Below are 18,540 nucleotides of genomic sequence, written 5' to 3'. Positions count from 1 at the left end.
TCATGACCAACAATACTGTGTATCGTTCAATCTCACAGTGTGACCAACAGGTGGCACCAGAAACACCCACACTTATTCCAACTAATTTATGCATTATGTATATATTTGCTAAAACGTCAATTCCTCTCTACTTAGATTTTCCACGTTGAAAAGGCACACATAGCATTAAACCCAAACCAGAAATTGGTAATTTACAGTTTTCCATTTGCTATTTGACCTCTGTCTTGTAAGGTTACTTGAATGAAAAAAAAAAAAAATAGGATGATAGGGCCAGTGAATTCAGAAAGAAAACAGCTATTCATTAGCAAAAGGAAGGAAAAAAGATTGGAGTCCTGCATCCTTTTCCTTCAAGGTCTCTTGAGTGTGTAAATGCTGAAGATTATTAGGAAATATTTGAATAACAGGATAAAAAAGTCAAGGATACCGCCTCCAAAACATGAACTTTATTCCCCACTGAAAACAGACTTGGATGGCAACCAAGTTGCTCAAGGATTGCCCTGGCCAATATCTGACCACAGGGTTCCACTCCAGGAAAGGTCTCTGAGTCCAGCATTCACCATTTTCAAGTTTGTTTCTTTTGAAGTTTGTACTTTATTGTTGGTAAGGGGAAGTAAAGAGGGGGTGGTGCGGCATCTTCCAATTTTTTTTTTCCAACAATCCAGCATTGCACTTTTTTCCTCTGCTGGGCGATCCAAGGAGCAGAATGACTTAGGGAAAGAAAGCACTGAACTGAGAATTAAGCCACAATACCCAATACCCTGAACCGAGAATTAGGCCACTTTTATTATTTGATTCTTCAACTATGTTAAAAATGGTTAAAAATGGGGATACTGAGTCTCAGAAAGGTCATTTAGGTCTAGCCAGGATCTCAATCCAGTTTCTCTGACCTCAAGGCCAAGTTAAATCTAGATGTGCCATGAGTTCACCGTGCAAGTTTGGACAAACTATTTCACCTAACTGGGCTTCAGCTTTCTCTATAACGTGGCCCCAACACACCTTCCAGCTAGAAACCTCCAGATTCTGAATAGTACGTGTAGAGTGCAGTGTCTTGTGTACTGATTGGGACTGGAGGTGTGGTTTGGCTCCACAGTCCATAGGAAGGGAGGGTAAAGCTCACTTTGATAGTGTTCCAAAGTGGAAGGTGACACGGCTATTATACAATGCGTGAAACAGTCTGGTTCTTGTATTTGGGGGGAAAAGTAAATACCAGGTCCTGATTAGTCTTTCCTATACCTGTCGTCAGCTTATTATACTGTAAACATTGTGCCTCTGGGAGCTTTCCTTTTCAAATGAAATTATCCCAGGGTTTGGAATTCCTCTTCTTATGCCATGCTCTTCTGCAATGCATGCTGCAAATTATTTTCACTGGCCTTATCTGAACTTTTACTATTTTTACTCTGCCTTTTTGACAGCAAGACTGATTAAAGGGAGTTTTTTTTAGGGGAGGGATTTGGTTTCTTTTTTTTTAACTTAAAAGATAGAGGCAACAGGACACTTGAATGGTACATACGGATTCCTTGCTCATTTATATCTCCGTAATGTGAATGGGAAAAGTCAGGAAAGAGGGAGAAAAGAAATTAATCTTAACTGAGTGCCCACAGTATATCAGGCTCTCTGCTCAGCCTATATGATATCTCATCTCCCTTCATCCTCTTGAATAGGAGGCAGTGCGGTATAGTGGTTATGTGCCTGGGCCCTCCAGGTGGACAGACATGGCTTCCCATCAAAGCCCTGGCCCTGCTTCACCACGTAACTCTGGGCAATCTGTGTAACCTCTCTAAGCTTTGGTTTCCTCCATGAGACAACATACATAAAGTACTTAGTATTAGCCCAGAGTAAATGCTCAATGAATATTAGCCAACATCATTACTACCCTCCCAAAGGGCAAAGCTTATCTACTTCACTCTAGATAAAAAAAACTGAAGTCCTAAGAAGTTAAGTAAAAGATTTCCAAACTTATATTAATCTGACACTGTTATGGATACCTGTTGTTTCTTTTCCCGAGTACCCTTCCTTCCAGGGCAAACCATCCTACCCACCATTGTTTTGCTAGAGTAGACCCATACCCTACCTGTCTCCAAGCTACTGGGGTGGACACATGACTCAGATCTGGTCAATCAGAGTGTCTTATGTTCATGTTTACCATGATTGGTCTAGGGCAGGGTCAGCAAAATTTTTCTATAAAGAACAGATAGAAATATTTTAGGCTTTGTGAGATATAAGGTCTCTGTCACCACTACTCAATTCTACTGTGATAGCAGAAAACACAATTCATAAATGAATGGATGTGGTGTGTCCAATAAAACTGAAATTTATGGAGACTGAAATTTGAATTTCATATAATTTTCAGCTGTAAAAATACTATCCTCCTTTTTTTCCAACCATTTAAAAATGACAAAACTGGGACTTCCCTGGTGGTCCAGTGGTAAAGAATCCACCTTCCAATGCAGGAGGCGTGGGTTCGATCCCTGGTCAGGGAAATAAGATCCCACATGCCACGGGGCAACTAAGCCCACGCACCACACCACAGCTACAGAGCCCACACGCTCTGGAGCCCATGTGTCTCAACTAGAGAGAGAAAACCCGCAGGCCACAACTAGAGAGAAGCCCGCATGCCCCAACGAAGATCTTACATGCCACGATGGAAACCCGATGCAGCCAAAAATAAAAATAAATAAATTAATTAAATAAACATTAAAAAAAAATGACAAAACTATTCTTAGCTTGCCTACTGTCCAAAAGCAGGAGACAGGCTGGATTTGGCTCATGGGCCATAGTTTGTTGACTCCTGGTCTAAGACATGGGCATGTGACCCACAAACGGCCAAAGTCCTGTCATGAGATTTAATACATGGAAACCGGGAGAGAGTGTGTGTGCCTTGTCCTTTTGTATCCTGATTCCCATGGCTGTCTTGCTTTCCACATGGAGAGATCCTGTGAGAGTATGAGACCAACAGCACAAAGAAGCAGAGCCAAGCAGAGCCAGCTAAGTGTGGAGAAAGACAAACAGAGCCCTGAAAACTTCATTTGAGCCTCTAACCTAGCCATGCCTGTTAGTTCCATGAGCCAATGGATTCCTTTTTTTTTTTTTTTTTTCCTAATCTAGTTTGAGTCAGGTTTTGATCACCTACAATGAGAGGGTTCTGATAGAGACTTATGGGTTTTTTTCCTCACATTATGCAATACCTCCTTACAAAATTATTCAGAAAAGGGAAAACTAGCATGTATTATGTACTTACCATGTGCCAGGCAGTTGGGTAAGTTGCTTTCACGTGTGATCTCTCATTTAGTACTTATAACAACCCGCTAAGGTTGGCATTATTTTCCTCATTTTATCAAAAACACAGGCACATTTGATGCCAGTAGATTGCTTGCTCAGATCCAGTGTTTGATGGCAGAATGGAGCACCTTGCAGGGGATTTTAGGGGATAGGGGGAATGGACTTCTCAGGTCCCTTTTCTCTCCCACTTCACTCCCCAAGAAAGACTGATGGAAGGGTAAACTTTGTCAGGGCATGCTTAATCCCTTTTCTGGGAAAGAGAGCATGTACCGATGAGGAATCCCCACCGTTCCCTCTGGCCATCCTGGGTGGTGGGGAGTGGCCGTCCTGGAGTTCTTGCCCAGCTGCCCGGCAGAGAGTGGGCGAGCAGCTGAGGCACTGGTGAGCAGCCTGGATTAACCCCGGGCAGTTTGCAACTCCCTTGCAGGACCGATCCAGGATTTCCTTCAGAAGTATCACTTCACAGCAGCTGGCTGGCCTGCCTTTGCCAACTGCTTGACCCCTGGCTGCCCAGGAAGCTTCAGCAGGTAGAACTTGGCCAGCGTGAGAAGTAGACACACCCTGAGCTCTTTAGGACAGAACAGAAAGGTTTACACAAACAAGGTTTGCATGATACAGGATGAGACAGGTGCCAGGGAAAATAATCCTCCACATCCATTAACCCTCACCTTGATATATCAGCTCTTTGAGTTTTGGCTTAAAGACAAAGAACTACCATAGTGATAGCTACAGTTAACTTATTGGGCAACTACTGTATCACCTTCCATTTCTTATTAAAATAGCTACCATTGTTTATCAAACAATCGCTGTCTGCCAGGTACTTTACTTATATTATTCTTAATAATTTCAGCAACCCTGTGAAGGAGACATTAAATATTACTGACTATTTTATGAACAAGGTAACTGAGATGACTAGAGGTTAAGATATGACGAACTCTAGGAGGGAAGGGGAATTTGCACCTGATCTGTCTCTATTTCCACCTCACTGTGGTTGGGGTGAGAGATTAAATGAGAAGAGAAGGGCAATACTTTCACAGCCTCCAGGAGTTCTCAGGACGAGTCAAGACACCAGAAATAGAAATGCAACTTGAGGCTTAAGTCCCTCCTCAGGCCCTGGGACTCTTTGAAGGCAGGGATTTTTGTTATTTTGTGTTTACCTGGTGTACCCTCCACACCTAACTCATACTTGGCTCTGAGCAGGGACGCAAAGAATGTTTGTTGAATGAATGAGAAAATGAGTCCAGGTGTCTGCTTTCTGTAAAACAAGAAATGACTGAGGGGACACTGACGTGATGAGGTCCTCTCTTTGTATATGTCACTTTCAGGAACTCTTAAAAATCATGAGAACGCTCAGGGGCATCCACACTGCAATTTAATGCAATTGACTGGAAGTTTACATAATTTCGCAGGTCATTTTATAGGCAGTGATTTACCTAATGACACCCTAGTGGCCTAAAAGAGTTAATGCATCTTTCAAACATACTTCCCACTGGGAAAAGAATTTGAAAAAGAATAGATACATGTATATGGATAACTGAATCACTTTGCTGTACACCTGAAACTAATACACTGTTAATCAACTGTACTCCAATATAACAAACGTATGGACACCAAGGGGGGAAAGTGGTGGTGGTGGGCGGTGGGGGAATGAACTGGGAGATTGGGATTGCCATGTATACACTGATGTGTATAAAATTGATGACTAATAAGAACCTGCTGTATAAAAAAATAAATAAAATTAAATTAAAAAAAAAAAAACTTCCCACTGGACTGCTGGGGAGTAGCTTGAAACAGGGAAAGAATCTGATTGAAAAACTTTCATTAGGGTTTTTTTTTTTTTTTTTTTTGCTGAACCTTAACCAGGCAGTGATCAAGTGCTGGGTGCTTAAAAAGTTAAGCAGAGACCTCTAGAAGGCAAGTCTTTCAAAAGGGAAAGGAGGAAAAAATGGGCGAAAAGTTCAAAAACTGGAGCTTTGACTACTTCCTGCCTAGCAGGCAAACCCTGAACCCAGTTCCCCTTTGCTTGCTCTTTGAGACAAGGCTGAGTTAGCACGCTATAAATTCCACTCTTCCAAGTGTGAGGAATGTGGAGATGAATGTGGGGAAGTCTTCGTTCCAGAGGAAAGGGCATGATAGTGGGCCAGCTGGAGATGGAAGACAGGACATACCCCAAGTGAGAGCCAACAGAGATTTGAAATTAGAATCTGGGCTCAACCTGCATCTAGGTTTTAAGAACTCTGATTGTAAGTGGATAGGGCTGTCAAGCAGTTGGAGGGCATTTTGTAGAGACCTGAAGTGACACAGCATTGATTTGCCCAGAAAAATGACCAGCATATTTATCGGATCATTTGAGCCAACGTATCTTCTTGGTAAGGAGGAGCATTTGTACAGGGAGATCTGACCTGGAGGGTTAGGGTAAAAGAAGAGGAGAGCCCTGCAGAGATGAGTAGAGAAGGTCAACTGGTGCAAAGAAGCTCATCTGGCTTTGCCATCGAAGGCAGCTTGATGGAGACGGGTTGTCTAAACAACCTGCCAAATTTCCGGTGGGTTGTAGATGACGCCCTCTCATAGAACTCACGGCCTGGGATCCAGGCCTGGCGTTTACTTTGGAACTTGTGGAAGATCATTTTTATTGGGAAGTGTGGTTTGGAGAGTAAAACTGTAGAGGACTCTACCTTTGAAAAATCAATGTTTGTTGGCACAAACTAAGGCTCTCTGGATTCTTAGATATTTAACAGGTTTAGACTAGGTATAAACAATGACTATGTGGGAACTAAGAATTCAAGGATGATGACCCTCTAAGGTTTGCTTTGAGTGGAAGGACTTAAACATATATTTTCTTAACGTAACCTCACCCAGTCATAGGGTAGGTGGATAGTAGAAAAGGCATTGCCTTAAACGGCCAGAAAGTGGGCACTCTAGGCTAACTTTACCATTAATATGGGAAGTGGGGCAAACTATTTAACTTCTTATATCTCATTTTACTTTAACATTATGGAGATAATAGTATTTTCTTTTCTTTCCACAGGAGTTCTGGTCAAAGTTAAATAAGATAAGTGACCATACTTTTAAGAATAAAAATTGGGGACTTGCCTGGTAGCACAGTGGTTAAGAATCCGCCTGCCAATGCAGGCAACATGGGTTCGAGCCCTGGTCCGTGAAGATCCCACATGCCGCGGAGCAACTAAGCCCGTGCACCACAACTACTGAGCCTGCGCTCCAGAGCCCACGAACCACAACTACTGAAGCCCACACACCTAGAGCCTGTGCTCCGCAACAAGAAAAGCCTGCGCACTGCAACGAAAAGTAGCCCCCGCTCATCGCAACTAGAGAAAGCCTGTGTGCAGCGACGAAGACCCAACGCAGCCAAAAATAAATAAATAAATAAATATATTTTTTGAAAAAAGAATAAAAATTGATTCAACTGCATTACATGAAGAAGGCTTGAGGGTCTGGGTTTAAATCCCAATTCTATGATTTACCACCTGTCTAATCTTGGACGTGCTTCTTAACTTGCTAGTGCCTCAACTTCCTTGTTTCTGAATACCTCTCGCAAAAAGTTGTGAAGATTGAATAATGTAGGTAAAGCACCCACCTTATAGACAAGGTTTGCTAAATTATACTGTTTATGATTATGACTCTTATCAATCAAGTAACACATATTAAGTTCGTAGACTAGTACTTAAGCCGATATATGGTAAATGTTGATTATTATTATTATTATCGTTGATGTTTCTACCAGATGTGAAAAAAAAAATTTAGAAGTAGAATTTTTCTTGCCTCTCTAGAGAATGGCTGAATTAAACAGAAGTAAATCCAATCTGTGCAGAGCAACCTGGGCATTATTGGACCTGGGTCTTTTCCTACTACCTCCGGAAATCCTGTTTCACAGGAGTTTTCATTTGATTCAAATAGGAACAATGGAGGCACTAAAACCACCAACAGTGTTCAATGCATAGGCAAAACCCAAACTGGGGATAGGCCTCGGACAGGATTCCTCAGCAATAACTTAGTAGCAACCACAGCCCTACAAGAATGATGTTCTGCCAGAAGCCTCAAAGCCAGGGTGGTGTCCTGCCACCAACTCACCACAAGAGATTGTATGTACCAAAACAGTGGGGTAAAAGGAGCCACATTTAAAAAATTATAGGACAAAGAAATGCAAGTCCAAAATATTCATATGCAGAATGTATAGTAATCTCATGACATCCATAACTGCTAAGAGAGAATTAACTACGCTAGGACTCTTTAGTAAAAACTTACCGTTGGGTAACAAAATTGGTTAAGCTTGCCGGAAAGCTAATAGGACACCTAGATATTTATTTTTCTAGCCGAAGGGTCTCATGGTTACACCTAAAACTTTTTTCTGCCCATTACGTCTTTTTGGAGTCAGTTCCATTTTTGTGTTTAACGAGTTTCTGAAAACTTATATGAAAAGTTTAATATATAAAAATCAAGCAATAGACTTACATGCTATGTGAGGAATTTTATCCCCAAGAATGAAAAAAATTATAGAGTTCCTAGTATATAAGTGTTTTAATCTTGGTTTAAAAATAGAAATCTGAGTGTTAGACTATATATATACATATAAACATATATATGTATATATATGTATGATTATTTAAAATGGTCAAAACACAAATTAAACATTAAATACAGAAAATAAAATTTCTTATCTAAAGTAATTGCTTATCTCAAATTCTGCTCTGAGCCTATTTGAAATGATATTTTGTAGACATAAGATATTGGTTTAGGGTTAGGAAGGAAGACTGTCTGATGGTAATTTTCACTGGCTTGGGAAGTTTATTTTGCAGAGGAATGAGGCAACTGGTAAGTGGATTATGAGGCTATTTAGTTTCCGCCAAATTTTTATCTTGGATTAAGATGGTGGAATAATTATACAAGGTAATCTTGTTTCTCCCACCTTCGGAAGCCCTTAAAATAACATAAATGATAATAAAAAGGAATTAGGGTTGGCACATTTAGCAAAAAAACAAAAAACAAAAAAAAGAACACCCAGTTAAATTTATATTTCAGATAAACAGTGAATAATTTTTTAGTATAAATATGTCCCAAATGTAATATTTTGGACTTACTGTATTTTATCTGGCAACCATAAAAAGAATAAATCCATAACACTGTACTGTTAGCAGATCATAGTTAGGAAGAATTTTGGGATTACATCAGATTGGATTTGTCTTACAATTCTACTTCTAGGTACTTGCCCAATAGAAATGAAAAGATATGTCCACAGAAACACCTGTACAAGAATTTCACAGCAGCTTTATTTATAAGAGTCAAAAATCTAGAAACAACCAAATTCTCATCAGCAGTATTATAGATAAACAATTCGCATTTCTGACAAGTTCTCAGGTTGTGCTGATGCTGTTTGTTCAGATACTATACTTGGAGAACTACTATTGTAGAGAAATCTGTAAAAAATAGATTGGCTCAGAAAGAAAGATAAGATTGAAAGAAACTCTCAGCTCAGAGTAAGGGTGACTATAAGTCAAGAGCAGTAGGGGCCCTGCGATAATTATCTGAATAATTAATTACAAGATAATTTGCATAATTAATTATCCAGATAACTAATCACAGACCTGCATCCAAAGCAGCAAAGTCATGTCCCTCACCCCACCACCACCCATCCCCGCCACCACTGAGCAGCCAGCAACAGCAGCAGCCTTAGACCCTGAGTTAAAGTCCCAGTAGAATATTCCTGCAAATAATGTTAACTTCCTATCTGGGGAGGGATAGGATGTGTGGGGGGAGAGGGCTGAGAGAGGTAAATTGAAAATTCCAAAATGGACTCAGAAGGAATTAAAAAAAAAGCTTAAGTCATCTTTGCTTAGGAGAAAAATTCATTGACATCCTCCAATGTCAAAATAAAGTCCTTCTCGTCTGGCAATGAGGGGGAGGTGGGAGTGGAGAGGGTAAGGGGTTTTAGCCTGTCTGTCTGCCTGACAGCTAAGTCCCTAGAGCGGAATCTCTTGGTCAAAGCCCTGCCCACTTACACGAAGATCACAGCCGCTCTCCCTCTTAGGCGAGAAGTCTGTTGGGGAAAAGGAACATGAGCAGCTGCAGAGGCAGCCCATACCAGGCACCTAAAAGTCATATAAATATGAACAGACAACTAGGAATGACCAGGTATCTGAGGATCACCAGCATCAAGACAAAGAAGGAGCAAAGAGAACAAACTGACCAGAGGAAGCAAAGCTAATTCAGTGAGCAGAGGAGGACTTGAAAAAATATGAACTTGGGAAGCTAGGAACATTTGAGAGGCTATCACATGCATAAAACAAAAATACGTACAATCACAGACTAAGACTGCCAAAGAAATGTAATAGAAACTAAACATGGCTGAGGACTGTGTCTCTTACTGTTTCTCTCTTGTTTTCTTTGTAAATGATAATGGCTAGATGCAATAAAATAGGCACAAAAGCTGCGAAATATAAAAAGAGGTGAGCTTGCCAAAACAGAGCTTTGGGTCGGCAGGTGGTGCAGCCATGGGATACGTCAAATTGCTCATTAAACTGCAAGTGTAGGATATTCCAGATTTGGTGTGGGAAAGGCATTTTAGGGGTGGCATGTGTCATGTGTGAAAATTGGGTTGTATAAAAGTTGAATATGTGGGACTTTCCTTGTGGCGCAGTGGTTAAGAATCTGCCTGCCAATGCAGGGGACACGGGTTCGATCCCTGGTCCAGGAAGATCCCACATGCCGCGGAGCAACTAAGCCCGTGCACCACAACTACTGAGCCTGTGCTCTAGAGCCCGCGAGCCACAACTACTGAGCCCGTGTGCCACAACTACTGAAGCCCACACGCCTAGAGCCCGCGCTCCGCAACAAGAGAAGCCACCGTAATGAGAAGCCCAGGCACCACAACAAAGAGTAGCCCCCGCTCACTGCAAGTAGAGAAAGCCCACACGCAGCAACAAAGACCCAACGCAGCCAAAAATAAATAAATAAAATAAATAAATTTACTAAAAAAAAAAGTTGAATATGTGAAAGTTAAGAACCATCTGTGCCCACATTCCATTTGGGTTTCCCCAGAGCTAAGTAATAGAAATCTTTCAGCTTAAACTCAAGGTCACCATAAGAATAATATCTATGTATCACCTCACCACTTAATAGTTTACAAAACACTTTTACTAATTATTATATTTAATCTTAACCTGGGAGGCAGCTAATATCCCTGTTTTACCCTTGAGGGAACAGAGGCAGCCAGCAATTTGCGTCTTCCTTTCAGGAAATATAGATACTCATCAGAAAGGCAATTTTGCAAATTGTTTCCCAAAGGATGTTCTGCAGATTGTTGATCCCATAAGACAGTGGTTCTCAAACTTTAGTGAGCATCAGAATTGCCTGGATGGCTTGTAAAAAATACACATCTAGAGAGAGAGAGAGAAAGAACTGGTTATCTTTGCTTATGAGCTTATGCATAATTTTAGTTTCTTCTTTGTACTTTCTACAGTGTGCACATATTATTTGCACAGCCAAGAAAATAAATCTGTAATTTTTTAAAAGGTGCTTAGAGTTTGTAGGAATCTCAGAAAAAAAACAAAACAAAAAACCCATGGTGTTTTGTTTTTTTTAACACCACCTTTAAAATTCTACCTCTTTTGTTTAACCAATTTCTCTTATAGAATTACACATTTCTTGTAACATAATTCATACAAAAGGCAATTTGGGGCTATTTACTAGTACAAAAAAGGGATTACCCCATTAATCAACTAGGATCAAATTACCACATTTCAGTGCATATAGGCTGTAATTAAGGCAAGTCTAAACTAGACTGACCTTTTCTCTTTTTTCTTTGCTTCCCATAATAACCTAGTTTCATCTCGTTACTTACTATTCTTATGTATTTTACCCAACTGTATTTGAAAACTGCCCCAAAGTTACAGGCCAACCTCCAATATTCGTACATAACAATAAATGTCTTGTGAATTTCAGAAAAAGAATGGTAAACCTGTGCATATTGGGATATGTTAATTGTAACAACCACATGCTGGACAAGTGGGCTTCCGTGGTACAAGTTCATACCATACAAGTTTCGCTGTAGGGGAAATATTCCCCTTCGAGAAAGAATGAATAAATAGTTCAAAATTAACTGACTTTAAAAAACATTTCCATCACTCAGCTGTAAGAATATAAAATAATGCCATTTGCAGCAACATGGTTGGACCTAGACATTATCATACTTAGTAAAGTAAGTCAGACAAAGACAAATATCATATGCTATCACTTTTATTTGGAATCTAAAAAATGATACAGAGGAACTTATTTACAAAACAGAAACAGACTCACAGACATAGAAAACAAACCTGTGGTTACTGAAGGAGAAAGGGGAGGAGGGATAAACTAGGAGTTTGGGATTAGCAGATACAAACTACTATATATAAAATAGATAAACAATAAGGTCCTATTGGATAGCACAAGGAACTATATTAAATATCTTGTAACAAACTATAATGGAAAAGAACCTGATAAAGAATATGTATGTATATATGTGTAACTGAATCACTTTGCTGTATACCAGAAACTAAAACAACATTGTAAATCAACTATACTTCAATTAAAAAAAAAATTTCCCAGATAGACTCATTACAATTTTTTTTTTTTTGCAATAGGTAGTTTAAATCAGACTAGAGCCATTTAAAATAACCCCAAATTGTTCTTACTCTGTAATATGTTCATGAAAATACCCTTTAAAAATTGAGTTGGGCTTCCCTGGTGGCGCAGTGGTTGAGAATCTGCCTGCCAATGCAGGGGACACAGGTTCGAGCCCTGGTCTGGGAAGATCCCACATGCCGCGGAGCAACTAGGCCCGTGAGCCACAACTACTGAGCCTGCGCGTCTGGAGATTGTGCTCCGCAACCTGAGAGGCCGCGATGGTGAGAGGCCCGCGCACCGCGATGAAGAGTGGCCCCCGCTCGCCGCAACTAGAGAAAGCCCTCGCACAGAAACGAAGACCCAGCACAGCCATAAATAAATTAAAAAAAAAAAAAAAAAAAAGCTGAAAAAAGAAAATGCAGTAAGTTGAAAACATTTTTTTAAAAAAAATTGAGTTAATAATGCATATACTGTATACCTGTTAAGTGCACAATTCTGTGAGGTTTATAAAAAGTTTCCTGCCATAAAAGAACTTCTCTCTAAATTGATAGAAATAAAATTTACACATATGAAACAATAAGAGACAAATGAAGGACAGTAAAAATGAGTGGTTCAGTGAAGTCAGCCCACTAAACAAGAGCAGGAGCTATATTCCAATCATCTTTACATCTCTCTAAACAAGGGTCTAACAAATCAGTGATAGTTCAGGGTATTTAGCAGTATAGTAATTCCTAAAGGATTTTAAAATCGACTAAATTGAAGTGAATTCTTGCTCTGGGAAGTCTTCAGTAAGGAGACATTTCTTCTTCTTCTCCTTCTTCTTCTCCTCCTCCTCCTTCTTCTTCTCCTCCTTCTTCTTCTCCTCCTTCTTCTTCTCCTTCTTCTTCTCCTTCTCCTTCTTCTTCTCCTTCTTCTTCTCCTTCTTCCTCTTCTTCTTCCTCTTCTTCTTCCTCTTCTTCTTCCTCTTCTTCTTCCTCCTCTTCTTCTTCTTCTTTTTTTCCTTCTTTCTCCTACCACTACCAGCCTTGAGTACATTTACTATTTCACAACCTAGTGAGGGAAATAGACAAGGGGGAGTTTTCCTCTTAGGGAAATAGGGCAGCTAGGTTGCTCTTGGTTACAAGTAAGAAAAAAGTCCACTCAAATGAACATAATAAAAACAAAAACCACCTGCCTCACAAGATAAGAAGCACAGAGTGAGGATGGGTTTCAGGTGCATCAGGATAGAGGCTTTGCCAAATAACCAAGGTTCTTTATCTGCACCTGTCCATCTCCATCCTCAGGCAGGTAGCAGAATGGCTACTGCAGGTCTGGGAGGCATTCCCAGATGTGGACATAGTCCAGAGCAAGGATGGGCAAACTACGATCTGTGGGTCTAATCTGAATCACCACCTGATTCTATAAGTAAGGTTTTACTGGGAAACATCCTTCTGAGGTCCTTTACATATTGTCTGTGGCTGCTTTCACCTTATAATAGAATTTAGTTGCAACAGGGAATTTGAAAAGTTCTCACAGAGCTTGCCAAACCAAGAGCCAGCCAGACCACTGCTGCTCAATGTTCACAATATCCGTTCCTTTCTCTAATGATTCATCTATCTATCCACCCACCCATTGATCCATACTTTCAAAAACATTTATTGGATACTGTCTGTCTCTGCATGGGTACCTTAAGCTCACACACACACACACACACACACACACACGGCACTATTTTAAGACAGAGAGAGAGAGATTCCCAGAAACCTGCTTCTCAGAAATTTGCTTCTGAACTGCCTGACTCTGAACATTTCTAAACCTTTGTTCCTTGTTGCTCCCAATCCCTAGACTAATCATTCTCTGTCTTCTCCTCCTTCAGGCTTAGAGTGCCTTCTTCTTGGGGCTGCCTTGCACACTGGATCTGATTCTTTAATAAGCCCAGACCGTGAGAGTGCAAGGCAGGGAAAAGAGAGGCAGGGAAAATAGAATAGCATCTACTGAGGGTCTCGTTGTGCAGAGCACCCTGTGTGCTTCTTATCTTCACATCTGAAGTCAGAGGCAGGCAGGTATGAGGAACCTTGGCAAGCAACAGAGGAAGGGAATGAAAAAGGATACTTTCATTAATTGTTACCAGGGAGAGTTTGTTGCTCCAGTTTGTTTGACAATTCCCTGGGATATTTTCATACTCAGGCTCCTGCTAAACTAGATATTCTTCTCAGTCCTTCCCTTTCCTACTCTTTCTGAGGCCTTAGAAACTTAAAATTAGAGTGAAACTAAAAATGGTGCTGAAAAATATTCCATTCTAGGTGACATATTCTTGAAAGGAGCTTGTGCAAAATGTTAGCATTTTGTTTGCAAATGTCTGCTGATCACAAAAGGAATGGTATCAACTTTCTGTGAAATGAAACATGAAGAGAAACATCGTTTATTGAGCATCTATTAAATGATTTGCATATTAATCTCATATTCACAATAAGCCTGTGAAATTTCTTAAGGATCGATTTAGCTGCAAAACGCGGAAAATCTAACCTGAGTGGTTTAACAAATTAGGGGTTTAGTAGTCCAGTAGCTGGTGCTGGCATCGATTCAGCATCTAAGTGATTGACATCAAGGAATAGTCTCTTTTTCTGCATCACTCTCCTTAGGAAGTTGGCCTTTAGCCTTATGCTTATCATCTCATGATTGAAAGATGGCTGCATCAACTCCAGATATCATATCCACATTCAAGATAGAACTCAGAGGGAAACGTAGGGCCAGCCATATTAGTCCCCATTTTATCAGGAACGCAAAAACTTTTCCCAAACCCCCTTCATAAGTTCACCTGTTATTCAACTCAGCCCTTAAATATGTTGTACAAAAGGACAGAGAGCCAATGGATCTATCTCAACAGGCTCACAAGGTAATGAAACATTTAAAGTGCATTTCAAGGCTCATTTCCCACTTTATACATGGGCTAGTAGATCAGGGTCTACTAGACCCTGATCTACTTTAGGAGAGGTTTGTTTGTTTGTTTTTTTTTTTTCATTTTTACTCCCTAGCACTTCACATAGTGCCTAACACATAATAAGGACTCAATAAAAGTTTGTTGTACTCCCCACTCCACTATTGTCTTATAAAAAGTAAATATACAAATCACTCATGTTTGCATGTATTACCTCCCCAATGAGTCTGTGAATTACATCAGTGGATACCCACTGTGCACTCAACATATGCAGAATGACTGAATGACATCTCCACCCCACCACTGGCCTCTTGGAACTGAAAATGACTGCAGCTGTCGTGTTTAAGGGCAATGTGGATCACCTTTGTCCTAGCTGCTCAGTCTCATTTCTGTGTGATGGCAGCAGCCTCTGTATGGATCTCAGACTTCAACCTTGGGCTGCCTCCGTCCCTACATTTCCTCTGCAACCTTGAAACAACAGCACAAGGGTTAAGAGAGCTAATAGCAGCGTAGTCTGGGACTAATAAAAAGGGCAAAGTTTTGAAATGAAGAAGAGGAAGGCTTTCGCAAATCTATTTTTCTTTGTCCTCTCACCTTTCTCCATAACTCAGTCTAAGGGGAACAGGAAGAAACCACTTCCCCTCTTCCCATCTTCCATTCCAGATGTCTTAAGCTTCTTCAAATGCTCTCTATCTCTCTTGCCTGCAAGTCTTAGCCATTTCCCTAGCCCGCAAGAACCTTCTTCCTCATCCCTATTCACCTTCATCAGGCTAACTCCTAAGATGTTACTTTAGAGTCAACTTTCCTCCAAAAAGCCTTCCTCAATATTTGAAGATGCCCCTGATATCACAGCCATAGCATCCTATACACTGGGCCTAATTGCCTGTCTGCCTGTTTATCTCTTGTTTGATGTCTGTAAGTAAAACCTATGAGGAGCCACATCCAGCTTATCCTATGTGCTCAATTAGTTACTGGTCAGTGAAAGAATGAGAACAGGAGTAAGAATTCCAAAGGCCCCTAACCCTTCTCACGGATCAGGCCAGGGAATTCCTAGCCACATTTGATTTCCTCTTCCCTAGAGGTTTCTGTTTGTTCCTCAGACTTTGGAAACTGTTAACCAGAAGGAGCTTCTTTGTTTGGAGATCTTATCTTCATCCTTCACCACCGGGTGTCGTTTTCCTCTGTCTCTCCAGCATTCCTCTGCAGCCCACCTCAGCTCTGTAAGTGGCGAAGCCTGGCGCCCTGGACAGAGTGCAAAAGCTACAGTGTAATCTCACTTTCTCTCAGGGCCACTGACCAGAGGAAACAAAAGCTGTACTGATTGGGCTCTCCTGATGAGAACCAGCCAGTGGCTCTGAAGTTTCCTTCGGTGTTTAAAATTCCTTATCTGGCATTGCTAGCAAATCAGCAGGCCCACAAGTCAATGGAGGCTTATCTCCAGAGCTGACTCTTCAAAGAGATATATGCACATCACTCCCCTGGGTCAGATAGCTGTGCCAGTGAGAGATGGGAGTAATTGGGATGAGTCAACTTAACACATATAACACAAGCCATTAACTGTTTTTTAAAAGCAAAGGTTTTTTTTTTTTTTTTTTTTTAACCATCGTAAAAGTAATCAGTGCTCAAAGAAAATTTGGCAAATAACAAAATATGCAAAGAAAAAAATTCCTTAACAGTTTAGCATATTTGATATGTTTCTCTTTAGCCTTTCGGTAGGTTATTTCTTTAAGAGTTGTCATCATATACTTCTTTTTTACAACTTCACTGTTTTATTTTAAAATTTTTTTGTTTTTTTGAATTTTATTTATTTATTTATTTATTTAATACAGCAGGTTCTTATTAGTTATCTGTTTTATACATATCGGTGTATACATGTCAATCCCAATCTCCCAATTCAATCCACCACGACCCCACCCCCGCTTTCCCCCCTTGGTGTCCATACATTTGTTCTCTACATCTATGTCTCTATTTCTCCCTTGAAAACCGGTTCATCTGTACCATTTTTCTAGGATCCACATATATGCGTTAATATACAATATTTGTTTTTCTCTTTCTGACTTACTTCACTCCGTATGACAGTCTCTAGGTCCATCCACGTCTCTACAAATGACCCAATTTCGTTTCTTTTTATGGCTCAGTAATATTCCATTGTATATATGTACTACATCTTCTTTATTCATTTGTCTGTCGATGGGCATTTAGGTTGCTTCCACAACCTGGCTATTGTAAATAGTGCTGCAATGAACATTGGGGTGCATGTGTCTTTTTGAATTATGGTTTGCTCTGGGTATATGCCCAGTAGTGGGATTGCCGGGTCATATGGTAATTCTATTTTTAGTTTTTTAAGGAACCTCCATACTGTTCTCCATAGTGGCTGTATCAATTTACATTCCCACCAACAGTGCAAGAGGGTTCCTTTTTCCTCCACACCCTCTCCAGCATTTGTTGTTTGTAGATTTTCTGATGATGGCCATTCTGACTGGTATGAGATGATACCTCATTGTAGTTTTGATTTGCATTTCTCTAATAATTAGTGATGTTGAGCAGCTCTTCATGTGCCTCTTGGCCATCTGTATGTCTTCTTTGCAGAAATGTCTATTTAGGTCTTCTGCCCATTTTTTGATGGGGTTGTTAGTTTTTTTAATATTGAGCTGCATGAGCTGTTTATATATTTTGGAGATTAATCCTTTGTGTGTTGATTCGTTTGCAAATATTTTCTCCCATTCTTAGTGTTGTCTTTTCGTCTTATTTACAGTTTCCTTTACTGTGCAAAAGCTTTTAAGTTTCATTAGGTCCCATTTGCTTATTTTTGTTTTTATTTCCATTACTCTACAAGGTAGGTCATAAAGACCTTGCTGTGATTTATGTCAAAGAGTGTTCTTCCCATGTTTTCCTCTAAGAGCTTTATACTGTCCAGTCTTACACTTAGGTCTTTAATCCATTTTGAGTTTATTTTTGTGTATAGTGTTAGCGAGTGTTCTAATTTCATTCTTTTACATGTAGCTGTCCAGTTTTCCCAGCACCACTTATTGAAGAGACTGTCTTTTCTCCATTGTATATCCTTGCCTCCTTTGTCATAGATTAGTTGACCATAGGTGTGTGGGTTTATCTCTGGCCTTTCTATCCTGTTCCATTGATCCGTATTTCTGTTTTTGTGCCAGTACCATACTGTCTTGATTACTGTAGCTTTGTAGTATAGTCTGAAGTCAGCTCTGTTTTTTTCCCTCAAGATTGCTTTGGCTATTTGGGGTCTTTTTTGTCTCCATACAGATTTTAAGATTTTTTGTTCTAGTTCTGTAAAAAATGCCATTGGTAATTTGATAGGGATTGCATGTGAATCTGTAGATTGCTTTGGGTAGTATAGTCATTTTCACAATATTGATTCTTCCAATCCAAGAACATGGTGTATCCCTCCATCTGTTTGTGTCATCTTTCATTTCCTTCATCAGTGTCTTACAGTTTTCTGAGTACTGGTCTTTTACCTCTTTAGGTAGGTTTATTCCTGGGTATTTTATTCTTTTTGTTGCAATGGTGAATGGGATTGTTTCCTTAATTTCTCTTTCTGATCTTTTCTTGTTAGTGTATAGGAATGCAAGAGATTTCTGTGCATTAATTTTGTATCCTGCAACTTTACCAAATTCATTGAGTAGCTCTAGTAGTTTTCTGGTGGCATCTTTAGTATTCTCTATGTATAGTATCATGTCATCTGCAAACAGTGACAGTTTTAC

The 18,540-nt window shown here is 40.1% G+C and overlaps 1 long non-coding RNA gene across 1 annotated transcript in view; it reads right to left on the bottom strand.

Annotated features, from left to right (window-relative positions):
* Positions 1-557: 557 nt before the first annotated feature.
* LOC132369747 (uncharacterized) overlaps positions 558-18,540 on the bottom strand; it is a 42,129-nt gene continuing 24,146 nt past the window's right edge. Inside the window, exons 2-3 of the long non-coding RNA XR_009504471.1 lie at positions 2,072-2,178; positions 558-707 (exon numbers count right to left, since the gene is read on the bottom strand). This is a non-coding gene — a long non-coding RNA (uncharacterized LOC132369747). The remainder of the gene's footprint in view (positions 708-2,071; positions 2,179-18,540) is intronic.

Source organism: Balaenoptera ricei, chromosome 8, assembly GCF_028023285.1.
Source record: "Balaenoptera ricei isolate mBalRic1 chromosome 8, mBalRic1.hap2, whole genome shotgun sequence".
Taxonomy (NCBI): Eukaryota; Metazoa; Chordata; class Mammalia; order Artiodactyla; family Balaenopteridae; genus Balaenoptera; species Balaenoptera ricei.
Note: the sequence above shows the minus strand (reverse complement) of the source record. Positions and strands in the feature narration are given on the sequence as shown.